Source organism: Hemibagrus wyckioides, linkage group LG18 (assembly GCF_019097595.1).
Source record: "Hemibagrus wyckioides isolate EC202008001 linkage group LG18, SWU_Hwy_1.0, whole genome shotgun sequence".
In the NCBI taxonomy this organism is placed as follows: domain Eukaryota; kingdom Metazoa; phylum Chordata; class Actinopteri; order Siluriformes; family Bagridae; genus Hemibagrus; species Hemibagrus wyckioides.
In genome coordinates this window covers 8,277,153-8,304,977 of record NC_080727.1, presented here as the reverse complement: position 1 = coordinate 8,304,977, position 27,825 = coordinate 8,277,153, and positions in this window count along the sequence as shown.

The window sequence follows — 27,825 nt, the reverse complement described above, 5'->3', positions numbered from 1 at the left end:
TCAAGTATAAATTATAGGCACTCAACACTCCATAAAACTCCTTGAAAGCACCACATCCAATATCTGAGTTTATTATTATTATTTATTACTAACTACTGTTATCATAATTTTTCTGAAAGACAATATGGGGAGCATGTATATATAGTGTAAACACTCAACAGAGACCTCAAAGCACACTTACCATGTCATCTTTATCCCAGAAACCTCCTTCTATCACCTCCTTCATCATCAACTTTCAGATGTGAAATTACTTTATCACAGACATGACTGAACTTGATCTTATAATATAGCAAAGAGCCCCAGATGTGCTTTATTTTAGACAAGGAGGTTCTTAGACACAATACGAAACACCAACATTTTTATATTTGAATAAAATATAGAATAGTAAGCAGTTAGTGTACACAAAAAAGAAGAACAAAAGTGAAATTTGTAAACACTGATCAGGCATAACATTATGAGCAGTGCCAGGTGAAGTGAATAACACTGATTATCTCCTCATCACGGCACCTGTTAGTGGGTGGGATATATTAGACAGTAAGTGGACATTTTGTCCTCAAAGTTGATGTGTTAGAAGCAGGAAAAATGGACAAGCGTAAGGATTTGAGTGAGTTTGACGAAAGGCCAGATTGTGATGGCTAGACCACTGGATCAGAGCATCTCCAAAACTGAAGCTCTTGTGGGGTGTTCCCAGTTTGCAATGGTCAATATCTATCAAAAGTGGTCCAAGGAAGGAACAGTGGTGAACCGGCGACAGGGTCATGGGCGGCCAAGGATCACTGATGCACGTGGGGACCAAAGGTTGGACCGTGTGATCCGATCCAACAGACAAGTTACTGTTGCTCAAATTGCTCTAGAAGTTAATGCTGGTTCTGATAGAAAGGTGTCAGAATACATGGGCCAGGGCTGTTTTGGCACCAAAAGGGGGACCAACACAATATTAGGCAGATAGTCATAATGTTGTGCCTGGTCAGCATATAATAAACATTTTCAGGGTTGACTGTCACGGTGAAACATTTATTTTTCCTCTGTTCTGTTCACAGTAAAAATTCTTTCATATATTTTTTTTCATTTTATTTTATATTCTATTTACTTTTTAATTAATTATTTTTTTAATTATTTAAAAAAAATCTTTTTATGTTATTTTTGTTTTATTTCGTGTTTAATATTCTGTTTCTATTCTACTTTTACTCTATTTTTATAACATGCGCAGTCCTAAAAAAAAAAAAAACCCCTCACTTCACTGTACTGTGTATTTCAATTAAACAGTAAAATTGAACATTTTACATTTTAGAGAATGTTAAGATGGCTTAAAAAAAAAAGGTCCAGGAGTTTACAATGGCTTCAGTCATCACTCAGGATATCAGCTCTGAGAACCAAAACGCTCTGTTTCATAAATACAGGTTTTAAACTATTAAATCCTAAACTATTTAAACTATTTTAAAATATTAAAAATATGAAAAGCCTGTTTGTGTGAGACACAAAAGCATAATAAAGAAAGATATGATTCATTTTGCTGCAGACACCCACGTGATAACTAATATCTATTATCCCATTAGATGAGATTTGATTACTTTTTCACAAATCACCTGCGCCTCATGCTGTGGTTGAAACTGGAATAATGTGGTAATTCTTAGTGTTTATTTAACTTAATCTTTTAAATTTATTTCGGTCTCATAGTTTATTGGCTCATAATTCATCAAGATCTCACACATTTCACTCACCACTTCCTTATTTCCGTTCATGGCTAAACTTGTGAACTTGGGAACCACTAGGATATTGCACACCATGTCACAATAGTCATCATGCACTGGTCTAAATGTCTGCATAATATCCAGTGACTACACTTTCACATGCTGGACAATATTACTACATTATTACTGTATTCCTGTTTTGCTGCTAAAATGCTAACCCTGTGGTTGAAAGGCCAAAAAAACGTTCAGAAAAAGAGCAAATGATTCGATTCAGGGCGTGAGAATCTCACCACCGAGGAGAGATCTCTCAGAATGCTAATAACTGTAAGATGTTTTCACTTCATGACAAGGTCAACATCCTTTCATAACCCTCAGCCTCAAATCAATACCAACTTGTCATAGGGACATCAATGGTTCATTTTCTGTGCTGTGAACTTTCTTATAGGATTAAGTCCCGAAGAAGATGAATACAATATGCTATTACATGAGTGTGAGAATGCAGCTCATAAATTAATTGTTTACTGATGCTTGTCTAGTGTGTGTGTGTGTGTGTGTGTGTGAGGGAGCTGGTGTCAGAAGGTTAGAGGTCATTTGTTGTAGGCCCTTAAGCTCACTAAACCATGGTGACCTTGATCATACAGTGGAAAATAATTGGCTTGACATTGAAGGCTCTTAAAGGATAAAAAATAACTTCTGCAAAAGGATTAATAGTAAACGACAGGGATTTAGGGACTTCATAAAAACAATAGAAATATATACATGATTTTAAAATGATGCAGGGATGCAGATGTATTTCCCCTAGGATTTCCTCAACAAACTATTATTAGTATTGATCCAATGGATTTTGGATTATTGCAGAAAATAAACTCAGTCTCCAACAAAAGTGAACATGTGAGAATCTGAACACAGCTTGGATGAATTTTGAAGCCTTCAGAAGTAAAACACTAAACTTTAATACTAAATGATATAAACAAGCTACCCAGCAGCTGTATGGCTTTTCAATCTTTATTCAAAGACCCATTCCCTGATAAGGATCCACTGCTCTTTATGTGGATGAATCTGAAAGACTTTGAGTGTGTGTATGAACACAATGATGCTGTAGTAGATGAGTGTCCTGTTTGATTAAGTTTAATGTCTTTGACAATCTCTGTAGTCCATTTCGCCACTTGTTATTAAGCTTCTCTTTCATGACACTTAAAAGTTTTGAAAATGTATTACTGATTACAGGTTATGTTGTAGAATACAACATGGATATGTCTTTGAAAATGTCTTTAAAATAAATGTATTTCTGGGTTTTAGGACTCATTCCTATAGCACTTTATTCATCTATAATATATTTCCATATGCTGTACTTATAGAATAATAATGTATAGAAAAATGTTTCAGAATATACTATATTGGGCAGAAAACAGAATAATACAAAAAAATATAATCAAATAACACTCACTGACACTTTATTAGGAACACTAATACTGAGTATTGTTGCACTTAATCTTGCATAGCCAGAGATTCAGAATGACAGCAAAAGGTTTGGTCTTTATAGCAGCGTTTACTGGACAAGGACCACCCAAGTGGGCATCTGACTAACATGTAAAGCAACCAATCATTTTGTTTAACGTCATGTTTAGGGGCGTGAAAATGTAAAGTTGATGTCCCGACATAAACAGACAGGCAAGCAATCATAGATTTGTTCATTTAATAAATGAATAAGTCTATTCCATGAACTTCACATCATTTCCAGTGTTTAGCTATCCTCATAAACGCGCATTGTCACAGCTGTAATCATGAAGGCTTGATGGCTTGATATGCTAGTTAACTTCTTAGCTAAGATGAAATAAACACTACAGTAAGATGAGATAATTATCCGCCTAACTGCTTATAACCACAATCGTTTTTTGGAAAGGTGTTCGATTTGCAGGTATGTGGTTTCTGAAAATGACTACACTTTAAAATCATTACACTTTATTTTACAACCAGAAGCCAGTCTGACATCAGCACATATATAGTATAATTCCTCAACACAGGTAATAAGCTATCAGCTGAAATGACCCAGCCTAATGGGCTAAGAAGAGCTTCTTTAGGTGCTGCTTAACATTTAACATTGACCTAATTATGTCTCAACCCTAATTAAGTAGTCCCGACAAGAAACAGGCGTAATTATTGCTGCAAGGCCTCAACACGCAGCATAGGCTGGAGAAGCAGTTCTCACCAAAAGATGTAATCTCATGTTGACTTTTCTGACATGTGCATTCACAGCTCACAGGATTAGCTAATTAAGAAGTGTTCTGGTTGGGCAAAGAAGGAGGGGAGAGTGAAGGAAGAAAGTGTTTGTGTAAGTGTGTGTGTGTGAGAGTGAGAGAGAGAGAGAGAGAGAGAGAGAGATTAAAACAACAAAGCATCTTGAGGAATTGTGTGAAATGTTGGGGTTTATTCATGACTGTCAGACTTGTTCACTTTTTCGTGTGTGTGTATGTATGTGTCTGTTTCTGGGGGTGGGGGTGTGCTATTTTTTATATCTTAGTGGGGTGAAAATGTCTGGAATATGTGTAAAACAGCTGTAAAAAAAAAAATTATGACATATTTAAAAAAAAAAAATTATTTAAAAATAAATAAATTAAAAATAAAAGAAAATAAAAATTTATTTATTTATTTATTTAAAATTAAACACTAAAACACACTAAAATTGCTGAAATGTTTCCTTAGTTCCATGAATAGTTCTGACATAGCAGGTTGGTTCTTACAGACAAGAAGACAAAAAAATAATTCTTCCATTTTTTTTTTATTTTTTTTTACTAATCTTCATTGTAGACTTTTCCAATCCACTGGTCTATTTTAGCTCCTTCTATTTTCAATGCTTTTCACTCTGATGGCCCATCCTTTCTGATCATAACACAAAAGCAAAGAATAAATAAATAAATAAATAAATAAATAAATAAATAAATAAATAAATAAATAAATAAATAAATAAATAAATAAATAAAGAACGAGATTGCAGTGTTGGCGTGCGTGGCAGACACATTGCAGATCAATTTATGCCCATCAGCACAGGCAGTCTAGTAATTGCAGAACAGGGTTGGGTTAGAAACGGATGAATACATTATCAAGAGTTGTGCCTGGGTGATGGGCAATCAAATAAGCTCCTCTCATTCCCTTTAAAAATAGAACATACTCGGTGCTGCACAGTGACACTTTTAATAATTACATCCAGTTAGATTTCACTTACAGATTTCATGTCACTTCTGAATTCATGTCACTTACAGTCACTCCGGATATGGATGTCTCTGTAAAATGTCAAAAAAAATATAAATGTCTTCTGCGAAGCTCTGTGAACTTTGTCTGCGTTATCGTTAACTTTGCTCAGTTATATTTGGAATACACACAAAAATACACATTAAAGTGCTTTTTTGACTGTTTATGTCAAAATAGATTCAGAGACTTGATTCTAAAGTTAAAATGAGCTATTTAGCTAGGAAAGGGAAAATTATATACTTATATAAATACATTTATAGAACATTGAAAATATAATATTAAATAGATTAATAATATCATAATATTTTGCCTAATTATCTTCAGTGCATAATGCCATCTGGATACTGCAGAATCCTGATGTAAGAAGAGAAAGTGCCAATAGTCACGATTAGCAAACAGCAGGAAACAAGGAAAAATAGGAAACAATCAGGATCACAACCAGAATAACAGACACAGAATCAAGGACTTGGCAAGTTCAGATGCAAATAGATGCTAAGTATATGCTAAGTAAGCCTGCACTGGCTCTACATATATAGATATGTCATAGAAATGTAGAGAGTTTGTACTCAGAGGTAATTAAAGCATCGTAATTCTTACAATTTGGTTGTTCAACATATTCAAGACGCAATGTTTATGATGATAATACCAAAGACATTGTAGTGGCAATGAAAGCTGTGGTGATGTCCAGACAGATATTCTTAACTCATTTATTACTTTGATGAAAGTTATGAATGAATGTTAAATTAAGTTATTAAGCTATATGAGTTTATTAAGGGTATGTTTGTGAGACTGTGATTGTGAACATATCAGAATTTGTGAGTGTTCGAAATTTCGGGTTTACTCAGTTGAGTCGTGCAGCTGCTACTAACTTTAAATGGCAGTGAGAGACAGTAGAGACATGGAAACAGTGACTGAATAGCAAAACTGCTGGAAAAGACCAACAGGGAGTATTCAGGAGTAGTATACTACTGTGTTATCTTTTGATAAACTACAGAAAAAGACATGGTGGTGGCGTGTTTACTGGCATCTTGCCGAGTTTATTACAAAATGGATTATCTAAATTTCAGAAGAAGAAACTGTCACGGAGTGTCTTTGGTCGGCACAAAAAACGATCAGAACAGAACAGAAAGAATTTGTAGGTTAAAACAGAAAATCTCTGTCATAAGATTAGGTTATAAACAAGTATTATCACACACTCAGCCCAGGGCAGAGCATGGCAAGATACTGTATAGTATGAACCTTGGCATATGAATTGAATTTGTTGTGGAGGCGAGTTCTTAAGGCGAAAATGTGTATTGCGAAACAAATTTTCCCCTAAGAAATAATGCAAATGCAGATAATCCATCCCAGCCACCCAGAATTATTAAGTGTATGTAATTTGTATGGCTGCTGACCCACGTCAAGCATTCCATGTCAAGGATCCTAACAGGAAGTCATGCCACCAAGCTTGGGTTAAATTTAGAACAGACCACCCATGCCACCAATCTGTCAACAAAAACAATATGTGAAAAATCACCTAGCTTTTGGGTGAACCGAAGGTTGATTCCTACGAAACAGCTTTCATCCATCCTTCCATTTTCTATGCCCGCGTTATTCCTAATTAGGGTCACGGGGATCTGCTGGAGCCTGTCCCAGCACACATTGGGCAAAAGGCAGGGATACACCAAGGACAGGTCAGCAGTCCATCACAGGGCCACATATGGACAGACAACCACACACATACTCAGGCAATTTAGAATCACCAATTGACCTAACATACATGTTTTTGATCTGTGGGAGGAAACCAGAGTACACCCACACAAGTACAGGGAGAATAGGCAATCTGCATACAGAACCCAGGATTTGAACCCAGGACCTTCTTGCTGTGAGGCAATAGAGCTAACCACAAAACCACCATGCTGGCGCTTGGCTTTCCACTAACACAAACAAGTTTTGAATGCCTCCTGGACGTACACCCACCTTAGCCAGTGTTTGGTTTGGTTTGGTCATTTGCCGAAAATGCTTCATATGCTGATGCAAATTTATTGCAAAATATCCATTCTTAAGCCAAAAATTTGCAAGTGAGGGCATTCATATGCTTAGGTTCCACTGTATTCAGAGTATATCAGTGACTTATAGGAAGTGTAGTTGCAGTCCGGCGGCAACAGTGCATTCTGGGAAAAAATAAGTTTGCTTGGTTTTTTAATTTATAATTTTTTTTATGAACCTTTTAAAACTACTGCTATGGAGTGGAAGCAAATTTCTAAAAGTGCAAATCAAAAAAATAGTTGCAAGAAGCGAAAAATAAATGCCAGATTGTACAGATAACTGTGACATGAGGCGGTGGAAGAAAAGCTCATTTGTGTGTTTCCTTCCTCGTGCCATGTTTTGAAAAAAACGTTATGAAATGAGAGCAGAGAACAGCTGCAGTGGGAAAGATTTTTCTGTATATAATTGAATAGACATACTGAATGTTTATTAGTGGAATGGCACGAATCGCACGGTATTTCAAAAACAGGACTGGAGTTTTTGATTCAAGCCTATGTGTTTACTCTTGTGTTTGATCATTAAACAAGATCAGGCTGTGATTGAGAAAACAAGCGAAAAGTGGAAATATGTTATCATCTCTTTTCGCTTTCCTGCTGTATCGCACACTGTTTGCATAGTCTAGTCATTTCTGTAACTTCCTAAAATGATTTGAACTGGTATTTCAATTTGCATCTTCTCCACCTCTCCTCTGTATTAGCTTTCTCTACGATTCTTATTCCTCCTGATTATCTCCTCTCTTCATTCAGGCACGTTTTCTTCCCTCTAGCTCTGCGCACCTGCCTCCCTCTGCTCCTTTTCTCCATTTCTCTCCGTTATAATGGAAATTTTCTTATTTCTGCTATTCTCTCAGGCAGAACAGACGAATTGAAAGGTTAGCACATCACCTTTATCTGAAGCTTACTGTCCTGATTAACTTCTGGTTTCTGCTCAGGATACTTCATCTCATTGTGCTTTTTGTAGCTGTAAAGCTTAGGAATTTAAACACAATATATTTCTACATAGAAATTAAACAGCTGCACATAATTATTCTTATATAGTATGATGTTATCTCAAATATTTTTATTATTTGAAGGTGGCAGTGAAAAAAAAGGACCAGTAAAGATGTATAGCATAAAGAAATCACTATTGCAACATGCAAGATTCATCATACCTAAAAAGCAGAGGTGATATCACATGATCTGTCCTCTGCCGAAGCACTATCCCTTCGGTCTATTCGCAATACCTTTAAATTCTCTTTGCTATTCTTCCTTTAAAGCTTCAGTATCTTGGGAAAAAAATTCGTGCTGAATTAGTATTGAATATTAGACATTTTTATAAGCTATTCTGTTGTTGTTTTCACACATTCATAGATTCACCATGCTTACAAATCAAGCTGATGCTACAGTCACCCTTCTAGAGCCAGTAGAGCCAGAGCTGCCAAAAAGGAAAAATAAACAGACATAATAAACTAATTAATGGGGGAAAAAACAAACCGTTTGACGTGCGGAGGATTGAGAAAAACGTTCACATGGTAAAAAATTAGAAATCTCCAATATTTTTATGATTAGTTATTCTGAAGGTGTGATTTTATTTTATTTTTTCAGTTTTTACTTAACTGAATTTCTTTTTCTGTCTGCATTTATCTCAAACAGAACACAACTGCATTTGAAAGGTTTAATCTCAATTCAATTGAGACACACTGAGACACTGATTGTGTAGAAGCAACTACAGTTTATTGATTTCAGATTTCAGTTGCGTTCATATTAATATGCAATAAGTAATAAGCAGATGATGCTCTCATAGCAAAGCATTATAAGTAAGGTAAGAGAGAGAGAGAGAGAGAGAGATTCTCAGTACTCTCTGTGGGTGTATATATGGATGTATATGTCATAATTGTTATAATTGGCCACTTTAACAGAAACACCTATTTTATGTACATCGATCAGGCATAACATTATGAACACTGACAGGTGAAGTGAATAAGACTGATTATCTCCTCATCATGGCACCTGTTAGTGGGTGGGATATATTAGACAGTAAGTGAACATTTTGTCCTCAAAGTTGATGTGTTAGAATCAGGAAAAAAGGACAAACGTAAGGATTTGAGCGAGTTTGACAAGGGCCAAATTGTGATGGCTAGACCACTGGATCAGAGCATCTCCAAAACTGCAGCTCTTGTGGGGTGTTCCCGGTCTGCAGTGGTCAGTATCTATCAAAAGTGGTCCAAGGAAGGAACAGTGGTGAACCGGGGACAGGGTCATGGGCGGCCAAGGCTCATTGATGCATGTGGGGAGCGAAGGCTGGCCCGTCTGATCCGCTCCAACAGACGAGCTACTGTTGCTCAAATTGCTGAAGAAGTTAATGCTGGTTCTGATAGAAAGGTCTCAGAATACACAGTGCATCACGGGTCAGGGCTGTTTTGGCAGCAAAAGGGGGACCAACACAATTTTAGGTAGGTGGGCATAATGTTATGCCTGGTCTGTGTATTTTGTATATAAAAATTTAAAAAGCAGCATATATTTATTACTATTTTCTCATTGTTGAAATGCAGCTCTTTTTTAGCACATATTAAAAACAGCCAACATCCTGGCTTATACAAGATGAAAAAAAAACCCTGAACTGCGTCTTACATTGTTGTCATTAAGCTCCAAACGGGATTAGAGTCCTATATACAGTACGATGCTGTTGGCAGAAGCTTTTGTCTAGAGGATCATTAATCTGTCAATGCGCTAGCAAATCATCCTAATAAACACCAAACCAGTGAACAATACACTAAGCTAATCACAGCAAATGACTCTGTGAACAAAAAACTGCTTCACTGCACAGAAATGGGATTTGTTTCTGTAATATAATGCTAATGACATGTCGGAAAAGCAAGTTATTCGCCGTCATGATTTGGTAATTTCATGAAATTGTATTAGACATATATAAAGAAAAGAATCTATGGTCTTATTATGTGGAGGAATGATAATGATGTGCTTTTTAGCACTTGTGGGGGTGCAGGATTATGTGAATGAGCTAAGAATATGCATGCAGATGAAGACACTGACACATCTTGCCAAATTGGCTGCAACATATGTCCAAAATGGAGCTTTGCATGTAATAATAATAATAATAATAATAATAATAATAATAATAATAACAACAACAACAACAACAATAATAATAATAATAATAATAATAATAATAATAATAAATCACCAAGACATACTTCATTTTAAGACTGGAATGAATCTTCTGGTTAGTCAATTGCACATTTTGACCATTTCTAAAAGGGACATATTAAAATTATTTCATTATTTGATCACACTGATGATCTGGTTTCATCCAGGTCAGCATGAGTTCCCCCTTTTTTTGTCTGGCTCCTGTTAACACTTCTTTCTAATATCATCTCAGGGACTTTTTTCTTTGCCAACATATAATTATTCTCTTTAGGGATACATTGATAAATTTCAAATGCATATCCTGAATTTATGTATTTCTGTAAAGCTGCTTTGTGACAGTGTCCACTGCTAAAAGTGCTATATTTCAAAACTCACAATTATGATCCTATGTTTAAGATGAGAAACTTAGCCAGAGGCTGCGACCCATCAAGCTTCCAACCTGCATTTTAAAAACTTTAAGCAGTACTAAGGACCCTAATCCCTCACCTTATCATCACCCACACAGAACACACAGATATAGCAAGAGGAACAGGGATAAACATGCGCAAGCCCAAAAATACGCATTTTGGTCTGCTGCATTTTTCTCATAGCATTTTGTACATGTTGGTATTTCAATTCCGAATTGCCTAAAAGAATATTATTTACACTGGAAAGGCCAATGCACATGTCTGAAATGTGGCGGACTACAGAGGATGATGATAGGTTATGTAAGGTGAATGGTGTTTTATGACTGGCACATGCACATGAGGAAAATAGGCTACTGCGTATGTACCTCTGTGGGTGTAAATGTCACAGTAATAGCGTAACGCTCTCTCTGAATCTCTCTCTCTCTTACTGTGTGTGTGTGTGTGTGTTTGAGAGAGAGAGAGAGAGAGAGAGAGTGAGAGCAGTGACAGACTGTAAATCCACCATGCTGCTGTACAGATCTACACTGGACTGTCATGTTATTCCTCAGAGCCAGTGAAAAAATGGCAGGCCTTGCCACACTGATAAATTACTGTGTGTGTGTGTGTTTGAGAGAGAGAGAGAGAGAGAGAGAAAGAGAGACAGACAGAGAGAGAGAGAGACAGAGAGAGAGACAGAGAGAGAGAGAGAGAGAGTTGCAAAATAATATTACTTTCAAATCCCAACCTTGAATGTTCTTCCTATCAAATAAATTTTTAAATAGATCCATAAAAGACATTCTCAAGCTTAGAAATTTTTCTGTTTAAATACATAAGACATGCTTCATTGACCAAACTCACCTATTTGTTTAAGATATGCAAAAAGATTAATTTAACTCTTTATGATAAATCTATATGTTATATATAAATCTATATGGTACAATGTCTTTTTATACTGTTAAAAAATCTTTGGCTAGGAATTACTTTCAGAGAAACCTAAGGACATTTGTGTGCAGTGATTTCACATCATTTCTGTACCTACACAGTGCACAACTATGTAATTACATTTCACAGTATAATTTATACAGTGATTTATTGTATGTTATTGTGTTTCAGTTGTGACAGTAATACAATATGATATAATTTATTATAGTAACACAATCTGATAATTGATGCTGTATATTTTTTCACATTTTATTTTTTATTTTCACATTTCACATATGTTGTTGCAATAAACTGTTGTGTGTGTAGTGTGTGCAGTATCAAATCAAATATATAGGTACATTATAATGCCAAATGTTTTGGGACACCTCTACAAATCATTGAATTCAGGTGTTGTTTTTCAGGGGTTGAGCTCGGCCCCTTAGTTCCAGTGAAAGGAACTCCTAATGCTTCAGCATATCAAGACATTTTGGACAATTTCATGCTCCCAACTTTGTGGGAACAGTTTGGGGATGATCCCTTCCTGTTCCAACATGACTGCCTACCAGTACACAAAGCAAGGTCCATAAAGACATGTCTGAGTTTGGTGTGGAGGAACTTGACCGGCCTGCAAAAAATCTTGACGTCAACCTGATAGAACACCTTTGGGATGAATTAGAGGGGAGACTGTGAGCCAGGCCTTTGTGCAACATCCGTGCCTGACCTCACAAATGTGCTTCTAGAGGAATGGGCAAAAATTCCCATAAACACACTCCTAAACCTTGTGGAAAGCATTCCCAGAAGAGTTGAAGCTAGTTGCAAAGGGCAGGCCAACCCCATATTACACTCACATGCCTATAAAACTTTTGCCAATATAGCATATATCAACGAAATCAAGAGCACATAAATACTCTCTGTTTCTTCGTCTGTCCTCAGAAATGTTAATGTTGTGATGATGTTTATGATTACTGATGTTCTCTTTTGTTCTATTTAGCCGTTTCTTATACAGTGTCTCGATCGCTTTGTCTCTATTTCTGCCTGTCTTTTTGTTTGTTTTCTCATCCATTCTCTCTCTCTCTCTCTCTCTCTCTCTCTCTCTCTCTCTCTTCTCCTCTTATCAGAAAATGAAACCCTGAAATCATGATTGCATTTGCAGCTGTTCTCTGTTGTCCTGTTTAACACATCACAAATCTTTAATTACATTGCAAAAAAGACAGAGTATGCCTAAAACAGGGGAAGACAGATGAGACATGACTTGAATAAGAAATTAGGATGTCAGGTGACTAGAAGACTAAAAACATGGGTGGATGAGTAGACAGTGGATGAGTAAGCGACCATCACACTGTAGATGACTAGGAATGTAGAGAAATGTAAGAAATCTTTGGGATATTATTCATGAACAATAATTTAACGGTAATTTATCATAAACAGTTGAGACAGTAAAATCTATACTTACTAATGGTAATGCATTATGTTTTGTACCATATTTTTTACAGTGAAATTCTGGCAGAAACAGCTCTCGGTAATTTACTGTAAATTTGTATTGTAAACAAACAACAGTTCTCAACTGTGAAGATTTACGGTTGCTAATAAAGCATTCCGTAAAGTAGTGAACCGAGTCACGGTACAATTTATGGTGAAGTTCTGGCAACCATAGTTGCCAGTATTTTACCATAAAATGCACAATTTTTTGTTTTTTAAATGTTTAAACATGCAAGACAAAACAAGTGTATACAGTATGTACGTAGAAGGCACACTAGAGATGAAAATGATTAATTAATGAACAGTTTGTAAGTTTATAGTTAGATGTAATGCTGCAGAACAGAAAAATGTCACTTTTGTTTTTTATTACATTTACATTTCTGGCTTTTGGCTGATGGCCTTATCCAGAGTGACCTACAAGAATGCTAAGAAGTCTCTACCAATGAATACATCACCACTGGTTCACTAGGTCACAGACTTAAGATTCCATCAGCCAAAAAAAGAGTTTTGGGAGAAGAAATAGCACCTGAAACAAACAATAGCTAGTTTAAATGTTCCAGGAAGAGGTAGGTCTTCACCCTGTCGTTTAAAGACGGCCAGTGACTCAGCTGTTCGGACATCTAGACGAAGTTCATTCCACTGCCCCGGTGCCAGAACAGAAAAGAGTCTTGATGTATAGCTTCCTTATTAAACATTGAGCTGTCATACAATTGTTTTTGGCTCTGATGCTTAGTTGGTTCAAAGCTTATCAAGCTGAAAATATAAAATGCCTAAAAATTTGGCGTTATACAATACTTCACTATTATACAGGACGCTAGACACAGCTATTCATTAATCTCATATTAAATGCATTGCTACATCGATAACACTCACTTGCCAAATCATATAATGTGTGCCAGCTTTTTGCTGTTGTTGTTGCTTGCTATATTTTCTCCCTAATTTAGTCATGATCTCCATAATTTAATGAATTCCCACCAGGCAATCATGGCCAATTCTCACCAGGCAGTCAGCTATTGCATGACAGCTACGAACTACGCAAAGTAAAGACTATCACATGCATCCTGGCAGGCAGATGAAGTCAGCCAAGCACTTCTTCTTCACATCTTTTCGAACTGCTTCTCATGCAACATCATGGGACTGTGAAACAATCTCGGAGTGAACCGCTATCTGTGAACTTCTGTATGCACAAGCTGACAGTCATCTCACGATTGGCTAGTGTCACTGTAGTTGATAGGGAAGAGATAGGGAGAGAGTATGCCACCCCTCTCTCCCTCCTTCCCTCCCTCCCTCCCTCCCTCCTTCCCTCCCTCCCTCAAAGAACGGACTATTCTTTAGCCTCTTAAACTCCTGGGTTGCGGTGGCATCATTAGGATTTAACCTCCCAATGATAGAGTGAACACTTTCCTGTTGCACCAATAAGCCCAACTCAAAAAGTTTAAAGAGTGTGTGAAGGACATCACAGGGTGGATATTAAGTAATACTTCCTCTTTTATACTAGCATTATGCTGGTGTTGTTATGTTTTCCAGATTCTTCTTGAAGCTAGTTGTATGCTTTCATGGGAAAATATGATTTTTGAAAAATACTTTAGATTTTATTCAGTTGTGTGGCTATTGATTTAAAGTCTTAAAGCTCATGGTAAAAAACACTTCTGACCCAGCCTTGTCTCCTCAAAGCAACATCTTCCTCTTTGAAAGAAACATACTAATATTTCATCATGCAGAAAATCGTACCTGTAAGAACCTGCCCATAAAGGTCTAAATGTTCTTCCACCAACATACCTATTTATTATTCCACTGAATTTAGTCAGGAATTGAAATCGATTATTACAATCGATTTCAATTGATTGGTCCTTACCATAGACAAAGATGCATTCAGAAACATAAAAAGTAAAAAATCAAGCATCTCTATGACATGCACATGCTGTGTGTGTACTCATACACACCCACACACACTACATTGTAATGAATGTGTTTAATCTTCGCGAGGTACAATTACGAAATAGCTTCACGTTCTACGCTTGCTGCCTTTCATTACACGTCTGCGTAGGATAAACATTCTGGACAGATTTGATTTATTTATTAGGCATGACTCAGACACTGGTGTACAATAGGGGCTATGAATCCGAGTCCTCTACCAAGAACACTTTATTATTTATTTCAGTTGAATATATTTTGGCAAATTTTGAAGTGTTAAGAAAATCAAAAAGAACAGTGTATTTTACACTCCTATATGTGTATATATATGTAGATATTTTCTATTCTGTATATAACCATTATGCTTTGATAAATTGTTCTTGATCATTTGCTTGGTTGCTGTGATGGATGTAAATTACAAATATCTGTTAAAAAACAGATAAATAATAATATTCATCACATCCTCTCACGTCACAGACTCCGTTTCACTGTGGCCTTTAAACATGACTGCCTTAGACTCACGCTCCTAATCACCATCATTCTAATTGTGTTCATTTATCTATGTTTAGTTGAGCAGTGTTAAAACCCCCTTTGTTTCAGTCTCAAAGTATACGTTCATTCCTTTCACGTTCATGACCTTCACCAAGCCTGCCTTTATGCTCCTCTGAACCTGGTTTCTAGACTAAATATATTCTTTGCTCTTGACCACATTCGTACCCCATTATTTGTGTATTGGATTGATCCTCTAGTCCTTTATTGATCCCTCCTTTTCCTCATATTTTGATCACATTTTTAAGAGCTATACCTTTTTTTGTGATGCTCAATAAACGGCCTGCATTTGTATTCTACCTTCAAGAATTAAATCTATAGCATGCTTTTGTTTTTATGGATTCGTATTATGGTCAGTGGTTCACCTTATCACAGCTCTACAATGCTTTAAATTAACCTGCACACATTATCACTAAAAAGCAATTTAACCCTGATTAACCCTTATAGTCAGTTCTTTTAATAAAATGGGGAAAAGGAAGAGGAGGAAGAAAGCTAAGCAATATCACAGGAGGGCGAGTTTTTAAGGAAAATTCCGAATGCAGTAACTCCATACAAAGTGTAAGTGTGTGTGGGGGGAGTGTGTGTGTGTGGGGGTGTCTTTATTTACCTCTTGAATTAGAACTACATTGCTAAATATGTCACATAGCCAATTTTTCAGTATAAGATAAATATTAATTTTCTATTTCAGTGCGAACTGCAGCTCATAGATTCGGCTGCCAACCTTTGTTTATTTCGCATCTTGGCAGAGACGAGAGATTATGGGTGTTAGTTTGCAAGCTTTGTGAAGACAAACATTTATTTCCTCACATTTAAATGGTATGCCAAAAAAGCTAAATGTTTAGGCATATTATACAGCATGCACAGTTGGGTCAATACGTATTTAGACAGCGATTTTCAACTTTAGTTCACATAAAATTTTTATAAATATAAGGATTATTTTTATTGCTCAGATCCAATCCTTTACAGTCAGTGACCTTACTCTGTGTGTGTGTGTGTGTGTGTGTGTGTGTGTGTTAAGGAAAAAAAAACCCTCGTTCTACCCTACACCGTCTGATATTATTAAAACCTTTTTGTGACTCTTGGCACGGGCAATTTGCTATTTGTTTTAATTAAAATGGAAAAAAACAGAGAAATTTAGTCTACAACTAATCCTCACGCAAAAATTGAAGCAAAGTGTCTAGAAAAAAATATTCCTTGTGCAAAATTGCACCATTCTGTACTAAAAATATGGACTTATAAGGACTGAAATGGACCCACTGAGCTGATATGTAAGTTGTTATACAATTATGTATGTAAATATGCATGTGTTATCATTGGAATGAAATCTATTGCGTTACAGATATTTGAAAGAGTCGAGTAAGTGGTGTGTGTGGGTGTGAAAAGTGAAAGGAATATATATTTTTTTATTTTATTTCTGGAACATCTATAATTATGTCTATTTACTTAAAGTCATTAAGTTTTTCCCTCTTTCTTTCTCTCCCTCCCCCTTTCTTCTACTCTTTTTCCCACTTATCTCACTATTTTTCTTCGACCTTCTTTCATTCTCTCTCTTCTCATTTCTCAGTGGACAATGATGGCATCCCTGCCCAGAGTTTATGCTGCCTCACACTTGATTAATTGACTTAATTATAGGACACTTTACACACACACACACAGCCTGGTTAATTAAAAAAAAGAAGAAGATGAAAACGAGAGTGCTGTAAATGACTTTGTCACTCCTGTGTGGGTAAACACAGATTCAGAGTCTCTCTCTCTCTCTCTCTCTCTCTGTCTCTCTCTCTGTTTCTCTCTGTCTCTCTCTCGCTGTATTTCTCTTTGTCTCTCTCTCTGTCTCTCTCTCTCTCTCTCTCTTTCTCTCTGTATTTCTCTCTCTCTCTCTCTCTGTTTCTCTCTGTCTCTCTCTCTCTGTATTTCTCTCTCTTTCTCTCTCTGTCTCGCTCTCTGTATTTCTCTTTGTCTCTCTCTCTGTTTCTCTCTCTCTTTGTTTCTCGCTCTCTTTGTTTCTCTCTCTCTCTCTCTCTCTCTCTCTCTCTCTCTCTCTCTCACACACACACACACACGGTATAACGTTCAATGAAAGCATTCTATGTTAATAATAAGACCTTAGCATGACCTTTGTCAAATATAATGACATAATAATGCTGCATGCTACTTCATTTATATTTGTGACCATAGCCATGCATAAAACCTGTATTTGTGCAGCTTTAGAGAGAAAGAGAGAGAGAGAGAGAGAGAGAGAGAATTACAAATTTCTGACATTTTGCCACAAAATATACAGCAACATTTCCCTCTTATTAGAGTTCCAAGCACTTAATGCTGAAATTGCCTGCTTTTGTTCAGATTTTTCTTATTATTATTCAGTGGATCATGAGGTAAGGAAAGAGCCCTGAAACACCAAAGGTAAAGAGCCCCATGGCACTGGTTTATGTCACAGAAGCATATTTTATGCCTAATCACCTAAACCGATCGTGATGTTGTGAAATCACATTGTTTCTTTACACACATTTTTTTTTTTTTTTATTTAAAAGTACAATCTACAAACATTTAAGATCACAGAAGAAAAAAAGACAAAATGAACACAAATCTACAGTTAACTTCGCTGACACTGTGTACAAAATCAGATACTGAACTCTTTCCCCTTCCATTGTTAATGTAAGATTTTGTACTTACTGTAATTTTCTTTAAAAAAATAAATAAATAAATAAATAAGTATGGCTATTATTTCCACCAATATCACTATGTGAACCGAGTCAGCACTAATGTTGACTGTATAGAAGGTTGTTTATGATACTCAAGTGCTAAGCAGCAGACACGTCACTTATGCGCCATTTAATTATGAATCACATCATTCATCACATCAATTAAAAATCTTTTTTTTCTTCAGATTTCTTGACTTATACTGAAGGGAATCATTCAAGGACTCAGGAGCAATCATGTTCCATTAGTGTGTGTGTGTGTGTGTTTGTGTGTGTGTGTGTGTGTGAATGAACATGCTCCTGAAGCTTGAGGTCACACACAAACATACACACCTGTCTGAATTCCAATACCTCAATGCGTGAAGAAGAAGAAGAAGAAGAAGAAAAGAAGAAGAAGAAGGGGAAAAAAACAAGGTCAAGGAGAAGCAAGAAAGTTCAAATCTTTCATACAAAGCAGACATTCAGTGTAAACTTACTGGAGCACACACTGGGGTTTCTCTCAAGAACAACAACAACTAAACTTTTAAATTGTCACTGCTGTAGTTAGCTGTAGAGCAGAAGTTCTCAAACTTTTTGCAGCCAGGGACTTATTTAATTAAAAAAATAAAATAAATAAATGAAAAATTCGATGGAACATAGTACAAATATATTTAAAATTTAAATGTACATTTTTTTCCTCATCATATTTTTTTTCTCACAGAGCATATATTATTATTATTATTATTATTATTATTGTTGTTGTTGTTGTTGTTGTTGTTGCTATTATTGTTATTATTATTATTATTATTATTATTATTATTATTATTATTATTATTATCACTTCATCATATGCCCTAGACTCTGTTTCACCACGGCTTACGAACATGGCCGCCCCGGGCTCACATTCCCAGCAACTCTGCATTTCCTCCATTCCCACTCACTATCCTGATTATGTTTGCATATGTTTAATCAGCATGTCCTGTTAGCACTGTTTAAAAGCACATTTGTTTCAGTTTATTAAAGCATTTCACTTGTCTGTGACATTCATCCAGCCTGATTTTTTGACCTGTACCTGTACCTGTTTTGAAAGCCTCCGTACCCTCATCGACCTGTGCCTGTCTCGATCTTTCAGATTGTTTGCTACATCTTTTGAACTGTTTCTAATATTATGAACTGCCCCGATCTTTGTAAAACGAATGATGTCATCATCGAAAAACACACACCCAGGTTACTTTACTTCCTGAAACGAGTGTGGACCCGAGTACGAGTTGTGTTCACATTCACACCATTCCAGTGCGACCGAACTTACACCACCTCCTACAGGTAGTCTCAAGTCCATTTACATTACATTTACATTTCTGGCATTTGACAGACACCCTTATCCAGAGCGACTTACAATTTATCTCATTTTATACAACTGAGCAATTGAGGATTAAGGGCCCAGCTTGTGTGGACCTGGGGTTTGAGATCACAAGCCTCCGATCAGTCGTCCAACACCTTAACCACATAGCTTTCACAACCCGGTATAGCAGGTGCACAGTTTATGCTTGGGAAGCTAGAGATTTGAATTCACAACCCTCCAATCAGTAGTCCGACACCTTAGCTACTAAGCTACCATATCCTGGTATTGTAGATGCACAGTTTATGCTTGGGAAGCTAGAGAAAAATAAACAGTCATGTCTAACTTTTACAGACACAACAATCCTGGAGAAAACTATACTCATAACACAGAAACCAGACTAAATAAGGTCATGAACTTGAGAACTTGGAAATGCAGGAAAACATTCCTTATTAACGCTACATGAACAGTCTCTCTTTCTTTTTCTAAACTCATTGCCTATAAACAGGATCACAAACATGCCTTTCCTTAATTTTTCCAGAATTGCCCCTCTTAATTCTTCATTAACTCTGTGAAGCATTGACTAAAGCCCTCGATCCCTTTTCTACTCCAGAGACTGAATATGTGCTTCATTAATCACGACTTGGAGACGGGTAAATAAATGCTCAGCTTCCCTCTCCACACCCCACTTTCCTGAGTACTGACTCTGAATGAAGACACAAAGGACAAGGAGTGACACTTATTGTGATTAACACTTCACATCTTCATCAAATTTCTCTTTCTCTTCTCTTCCTCGCTATCCCCCTTTCATGTTATCCCCCTTTCTCTAGTTCTCTCTCTCTCTCTTCCTGCTTCTTCTCTTGCTCTGTCTCCTTTCCCTTGCAGTATTTAGAAAGTGAGCTCCGTAGAGGATTACTGTCGGCTCGGTTCAGTGTCTCCGTGTGTGTGTGTGTGTGTGTGTGTGTGTGACCAGCTTTACTTTCCTTTGCTCTAACATGGTGCCTCTCAGCCAAGCCTCCTAAGCCTCCACTCAATATATTTTTAATGTAATTTGTGATTTATATTAAAACTTATACTGTATTCTAAGCAGACACAAATTCTGATGTCAATAGTTGCCTCACTTTACAACAATATAATGCCGTTCCATTCCACTGGTGATATGGAAATGACATTTTCAATCAGTAACAAATTAATTATTATATTTTCTAGTCTGATATAAAATTTGTCAGGACTCTGTTGACTTTCAGAGTCTGTTTTTCCCAGTGTTACGGAAATTTAGTGGTTGAAGATAACAGTTACAAAATTCAAATGCTTATGAACAAGCACATCTCAGAGAGCAGAAATGGATTTGATATTACCATTTAGACACGTTTGTTTTAAAAAAAAAAAAAAAGAACCGTTTTTGGTTTTTTTGGAACAAATTCTATGACAATATTGCCCCAGTAGGCAAGTAAAAACAGAAATACTTATGAAATTCTTAAAGCCCAGAATGAGTCATTAAGCACCACTGTGCAGTGTGAGGTGACAGACGTTTTTGCCTGTAGAGGGTGATGATTTGAGTTGACGGTTCCATTATTCGGAGCGGTTACAGGACTGCTGGACACTCTGTGCTTGCTTTATGTGGTATTTGTGCAAATATTCGGATTTTTTATCAGTTTTTTGGTGATTGTTGTGGCCAAAATATTTCGAATTTGCAGCATCTCTTTTCTCAAAATTTGTGATGCATCTTGCATAGTGCTTTATTTCCAAATAAATAAATAAATAAATAAATAAACTGCTTAAATTGGTGAAATTGCAAGCAAAGGATTCTTTTTCTAAACCAGGGGGTCACCAATCTTATTCACAATGGTTTTCGTGCAGGTTTCATTCCAATCAAGCAAAAGCCACACCTGATTCCACCTGTTTAATGCACTGATCTTGACTTTCAGTAGACTCAGGTATGGCTTCTGCTTGGTTGGTATGAAATCTTCACTCACGCTGGCCCTTTCTGGATAAAATTGAACACCCCTGCTCTAAACTACTACCCGTGGAGAAACATATATAATGCCTTTCTATGATACAGTCTGCATAGTCTTGCATGTGAATTGAAGCCGGCTGAATTTGCGTTGTGATGATGTCACACGACACATCTCGGCCCAAATCTGAAGAAAATCTGCTCTCATTTTACACTCATGAAATCCCGGAGGGACTGGAATGTGAGTTCAATGCAAAATTTAAAAAAAAGAAAAAAAAAAAGAAAGGTAAATAATTTCCCTTTGTCACTTCCCAGCAGAGCCGCCTCTCTGCTTACATTTTCCTTCTCACTCGCACGTTCTCCTTAAATAGCAACTATGGTTTGCAAAATGCATCTTCTTTCCGCTACAGTCTATGTCTTCCAGGGTGAGAGTGTGTTTTTGTGTGTGTGTCTGTGTTTTCCAGTTCCGATTATTTATAAAGCTCTGTCCTCAGGGACCCCATCATCCCTCCAACCATATGCTCAGAACAAATCCCATTAACAACAGCAACCGAATGTAATTGGACATCGCTAAATGCGGTATTAAAGTCAATAATTAGTGCACTAGTGCTCTGACTTACTCATTGCTTACTACTTATTCACTCAATCCACTATTTTGGGAGTTCGACAGCCAATCTGTAGAAAATTATGATGAAGATGCAATGGTAATGGTGGGTTATTTCTCCCTCAGGGGTTAAGAATGACAAGAAGTAATAGAAAAGGAACAAACCAAACAAATCATTAAAATAGGAAACAAGCTAACTTATAACACTTTCTGACATTAGTAGGCGGTGTTTCTGGAGGTTAGGAGGTAGTGACTCTCACACACAGGGTTAAGAATGCATGAGTGTTTATTTTTTATGTCCTGTTTCTTGGAACAGTAGGTTTTCATCAACTATAAAAGAAAACAAACAGAACTGATTTGCTATTGCAGTGTGTTGGCGAACAGTGTTAAGTGGGAAAGTGCTTTTACCTTATGTTCACACTACTGAGTGAAAAGCTTCTCATTTTCCATTCATTTTCGACAAACTTGCCAACGCACACCCACAAGCAGCAACAGAAATGGTCGCAACACGCACGAGAGACAAACTACGAGCGACATGAGCAAGTGACTTGTCGCCTGCTAGTGCGAACATAGGGTTAGTCAGCATTGCTTTCCAATTATGTCTATGATTCAGTCTGTTCTCACCACCAGCCAAACAGCAGAGGCGTCTGTCAGCTAGCACATCTTTTGACCCACAGCACTACACTGCTGTTGTGATGGATGAGACAAGTAAGTAATCAGCAAATCAACACATTCAAGAAAATATCAATCATTAAAGTCAACTATTTAGATGCAGATACAGTGGGGTCTAAAAGTCTATGAGCAATAGTGAAAATATTTCTATTTTGCATTCTGTTGTAAATGAAAACAATTTTTATTATTACAAATGAAATCCAAACAATTTTATTGGAAAGGTTTATCCTGTATGATTTGATTTAATATGCCGAATGATATATTTTGAATATATCTTGGCATGCTATGTGCTGATTTCTTGCTTTCTTTTTTATATGGTTTTATCTCATGACCAAGATATACTTTGTTTAAACCCAAGGAATCTTTTGTTTCAATTGAATAAGTAATGTATTGAGCACAGTGTAACGAGCATGCCGGCCCCAGCAGCACTTCCTCGCTCTCAGTCACCTGATTATTGATCGCACCACCTGCACCCAAACTCCCGGTGGCTATTTAAAGCCCTCACTCGCCAGCGTCAGCGGCGAGTATTAAGACTGTTAGGCTTATGTGCCGTAGGTGCGTGATTCTGTTACGTCTGCCTGCCTGCCTACTTTACCTTTTGCCTGACTTACGTTTTGCCTGCCTGCCTAGTTTACCTGTTGACTGATTTACGTTTTGCCTTCTGCCTGCCTGAATATATTAAAGTGGCATTCAAATCTCTCTCTCTGTCTCCTGAGTCCCATTGTTACAGAATACTCGCCCCTAAAGGAAAGAAAAGAGGAAATCCTACCTCCATGACGCAACCTGGCACACCTCCTGCACCGGCTCCTGATGGCTAGATGGGCGGCTTCCCTATGTGAGGCAGTTTGTTCTACGGCTATTCATGCATGCCCCATGGCTGTACCGATGGCGTATGCGGGTGAGGTATCGGAATATCCACATATATGATCCAATGCCAGTTGTACTTTGATGCTCTTCCCCACCAGTTTCATTCTTTCGCTGCTGACCGGAGACGTGCGGCGCTGGGCGGAATCACTGTGGGCATCAAAGAGCCCGGCACTTGACTCCTTAGACACCTTCCTAACCCACTTCAAGGGAGTCTTCGGAGCCAGCTCATCCATCTTCATCCAGAGCGTTTCCCAACACCTGGCCGCGATCATCGTGGATTAGAGTGACAACCCCAATACCTCACCCTGTGAGGACTCCCCAGCACAGAAGCCTATCTTGACGGAGGAAAACCACCTGTCATGTGATGAACGTGAACGCTGCCTCCGACAAGGTTTGTGCATCTACTGCGGAGAGTCGGGCCACTCACTCCAGACCAGTCCAGCCCCTGTGCCCAGCGGTGAGTACGCTCCAACTCAGTTCTGTCATATGCAATCCCCGGTATCATGATGCTATACTAACTCATGGTTCTCACCACTACCCAGTGACTGTGCTATTCGATTCGGGCGTGTTGGGGAACTTCATCTCATCCCACCTCCTAGCCACCTGCCATATACCATGCCTGAGAAGCCCGACACACTACCAGATCACCACGATCCAAGGAAAGCAGCTGGGTCATGGACTGGTGCAGTGGTTAACCTGCGAACTGACTCTCTGCATTGGCTGCCTGCACGAAGAGACGCTCTCTCTCCTAGTGCTGGAGGAGTCCAGAGTGGATGTTGTCCTGGAACGCCCCTGGCTGGCGCTGCACCAGCCCAACAACTGTTGGAGCACAGGAAGTATCACCCAATGGAGCAATCACTGTCTTCATGCCTGTATTAAAGCTCTTCCTATCCCGGCTCCCAAAACTGCCCTCCAGGGTCAACGAGCATCGAAAGCCCGTCACAGCACACCGAAGTGAAACTCCCAGGAGAGTGTAGGGGCTACCAGGACATGTTTAGCAAGGCTGCAGCAACGAAACTGCCCCCAGACCGGTCATGGGACTGTGTGGTGGATCTTCTGCCCGACGCTAAACTGCCCAAGGGTCGTATTTACCCTCTGTCCATCCCAGAGCAAAAGGCAATAGAGGATTACATTCAGGAGGTGCTCCACCAGGGATTCATATGCCCATCCACTTCCCCAGTGGCTTCCAACTTCTTCTTTGTAGCCAAAAAGGACGGTGGCCTTTGACCGTGCATCGACTATCGGAGTCTAAACGCGCAAACGGTGAAGTTCGCCTACCCCCTACCACTGGTCCCAGCTGCCCTCGAAGAACTACGTGGAGCTCACATCTTCACCAAGCTCGACTTATAAGCTCATCTACAATCTGATCCGTATTCGGCGAGGTGATGAGTGGAAGACGGCATTCATCACACCATTGGTACACTACGAGTACCGCGTCATGCCGTATGGACTCTCAATGCCCTGTCGGTGTTTCAAAATTTCATGAACGAAATTCTCCCGGACATGCTCCACTGGTTCGTCATCGTATATATATATCAATGACATCTTAATCTACTCCTCGAACCGGTTGGAGCATGTTTGCCACATCCGGCAGGTACTCGAGCGTCTCTGCCGTCACCACCTCTACCTGAAACTTGAGAAGTGTTAGTTCCATCAGCCTGTCATTCAATTCCTCAGCTACGTCATCTCCTCGGAGGGCATCAAGATGGACCAGTCCAAAGTGGAAGTGGTGAAGAACTGGCCGCAACACCAAACCATCAAGGATCTTCAACGCTTCCTGGGGTTTGCGAACTTTTAATGCCGCTTCATAGCAGGCTACAGCAAACACACTGCGCCTCTCAACTCTGTTGCGCAATCAACCAAAAGTGCTGCACTGGATGACTTCGGCGGTCGAAGCCTTCCAGAAGCTGAAAGACGCCTTCTGCTCCGGACCTACCCTGCTGCATCCCGATCCCAGCCGACCTTTTGTGGTGGAGGTAGACGCTTCGGCTGTAGGAGTAGGAGCAGTGCTGTCCCAATGGGGAGGTGAGCCCCCAGTGCTCCGTCCGTGCGCTTTCTTTTCCAAAAAGCTAACCCCGGCAGAGCAAAACTATGACATCGGCAACCGGGAGCTACTAGCCATCAAGCTGGCTTTGGAGGAGTGGCGGCATTGGTTGGAGGAAGCTGTCCATCCCTTCGAGGTAATTACTGACCATAAAAACCTCCAGTACCTCAGGGAAGTGAAACGGCTGAACCCTAAGCTCACTGGGCGCTATTCTTCACTCGCTTCCAGTTCAGTCACCTACCAACCTTCCCGGATGCACGCACCAGATCCCCTACCGGAAGAACGCGAGCCCATCCTCCCTCCAAATCTCTTCGTCTGTCCGCTCCTCTGGGCTATTGACGAGGACACCCGTGCCGTCACTATGGAAGAGCCTGCTCCGCCGGGAGGTCCAGAAGGGAAAATCTATGTTCCGACTTTGCTGCCCTTCTGGACTCAGTGCACTCATCTCCGGGCCTGGACATCCAGGCAGTCAACGAACCCTCTCACTCATCCAGGAGAAATATTGGTCCTTAGCCAAACATGACTAAGGAAGTGCTCCAATTCGTGAAAGGATGCCCCGTCTGTGCTGTTATTTCTACACCACGTCTTCTGCTGGAGGGTAAGCTCATGCCCCTTCCGATTCCCCACCGACCCTGGTCCCACCTGGGGATTGACTTCGCAACTGATCTGCCCATGTCGGACGGCTTCACCACCATTCTCATCGTGGTCGATCGATTCTCAAAAGCCTGCAAACTGATACCCCTCAAGGGCCTGCACATGGCCATGGAAACGGCTGAGGCTCTCTTTAACCATGTCTTCAGACACTTTGGCATCCCCAAAGACATCGTGTCTGACAGAGGGCCCCAGCTGGTGTCCCGAGTGTGGCGCGGGTTCTTTAAACAACTGGGTGTATCAGTGAGTCTGTCCTCCGGATAAGTACAGTACTTGCAAAGTGCAAGAAGTGGGGCACTATCTTCGAGCTTACTGCTGTAACCACCAGCACGAATGGATCAAATATCTTCCCTGGGCCGAGTATGCACAGAACTCGCTATGCCAAGAAGCCACGGGACTCACCCCTTTCCAGTGCATGCTCGGTTACCAGCTGCCTCTGTTTCCATGGTTGAGCGAGCCGTCCCAAGTACCATCAGTCGACCACTGGTTCAGAGAGAGTGAGAGGGTGCACGTCCACCTGCGCTGTGTGATTCACCGACAAAAGAGCCAAGCTGACGCACACTGATGAGAGACACCGCACTATCAGCTGGGGGATCGAGTCTGGCTCTCTATGTGGGACCTCCACCTCCTCCATGCCGGCCCCAGCAGCACTTCCTCGCTCTCAGTCACCTGATTATTGATCGCGCCACCTGCACCCAATCTCCCGGCGGCTATTTAAAGTTCTCACTCACCAGCGTCAGCGGCGAGTATTAAGACTGTGAGGCTCATGTGCCGTAGGTGCATGATTCTGTTACATCTGCCTGCCTGCCTGCCTACTTTACCTTTTGCCTGACTTACGTTTTGCCTGCCTGCCTAGTTTACCTGTTGACTGATTTATGTTTTTCCTTCTGCCTGCCTGAATATATTAAAGTGGCATTTGATTCTCTCTCTCTGTCCCATTGTTACACACAGACACTCTGTCATCAGCTCACCTGTAGAGATATCTGCCACCACCTCAGTTAACATCTCTGATGTCCATTATTAAAGCCTTTTGTTACCCATGGATATTTCACATACAGAAGATAATGACAAAGACCACATCTTTGGTTTGTATAAATACTGCCTGTCTGTCTCAATAAACTCTGGAAGGCATTGCGACTTGAACCCCGACTCTGTGTGGTTCTTTTGGCACTACTTTTCTCTGATATATTGGCTTGGAGTGGCAGACAGTGTGAACCGGACTTATTCTCAGAAAGTGAACCCAAAAGAAAATTCTATCACAGAATCTTATTTTTTATTGTAAATAACTTTTGTTTATTGGAAATTTATTGGAAATGACAGCGACTGATTTGGGAGGAAATCCTAAAAGACTTTCTTTAACATTTAGAGTAATCTATTAAATGTGTGTATTATTATTAAATACTACTACTACTACTACTACTACTACTAATAATAATAATAATGATAGTATTTAATCATATATAAATATCAGCCAAATTTTTATGCTATTTAATGTTATGGCTGATTAGTATATTTAGAGTAGGGAGTACTTTATTAATTAATACTTTATTTTTTAGTTATTATAAATACTTTATATGTAAATTTGACCATGTGAACTGCTTTGTAAAAAAGCTCTGATTTTCCTTATGCCTAATTTATTGAAGCATGTGTTTATACCTG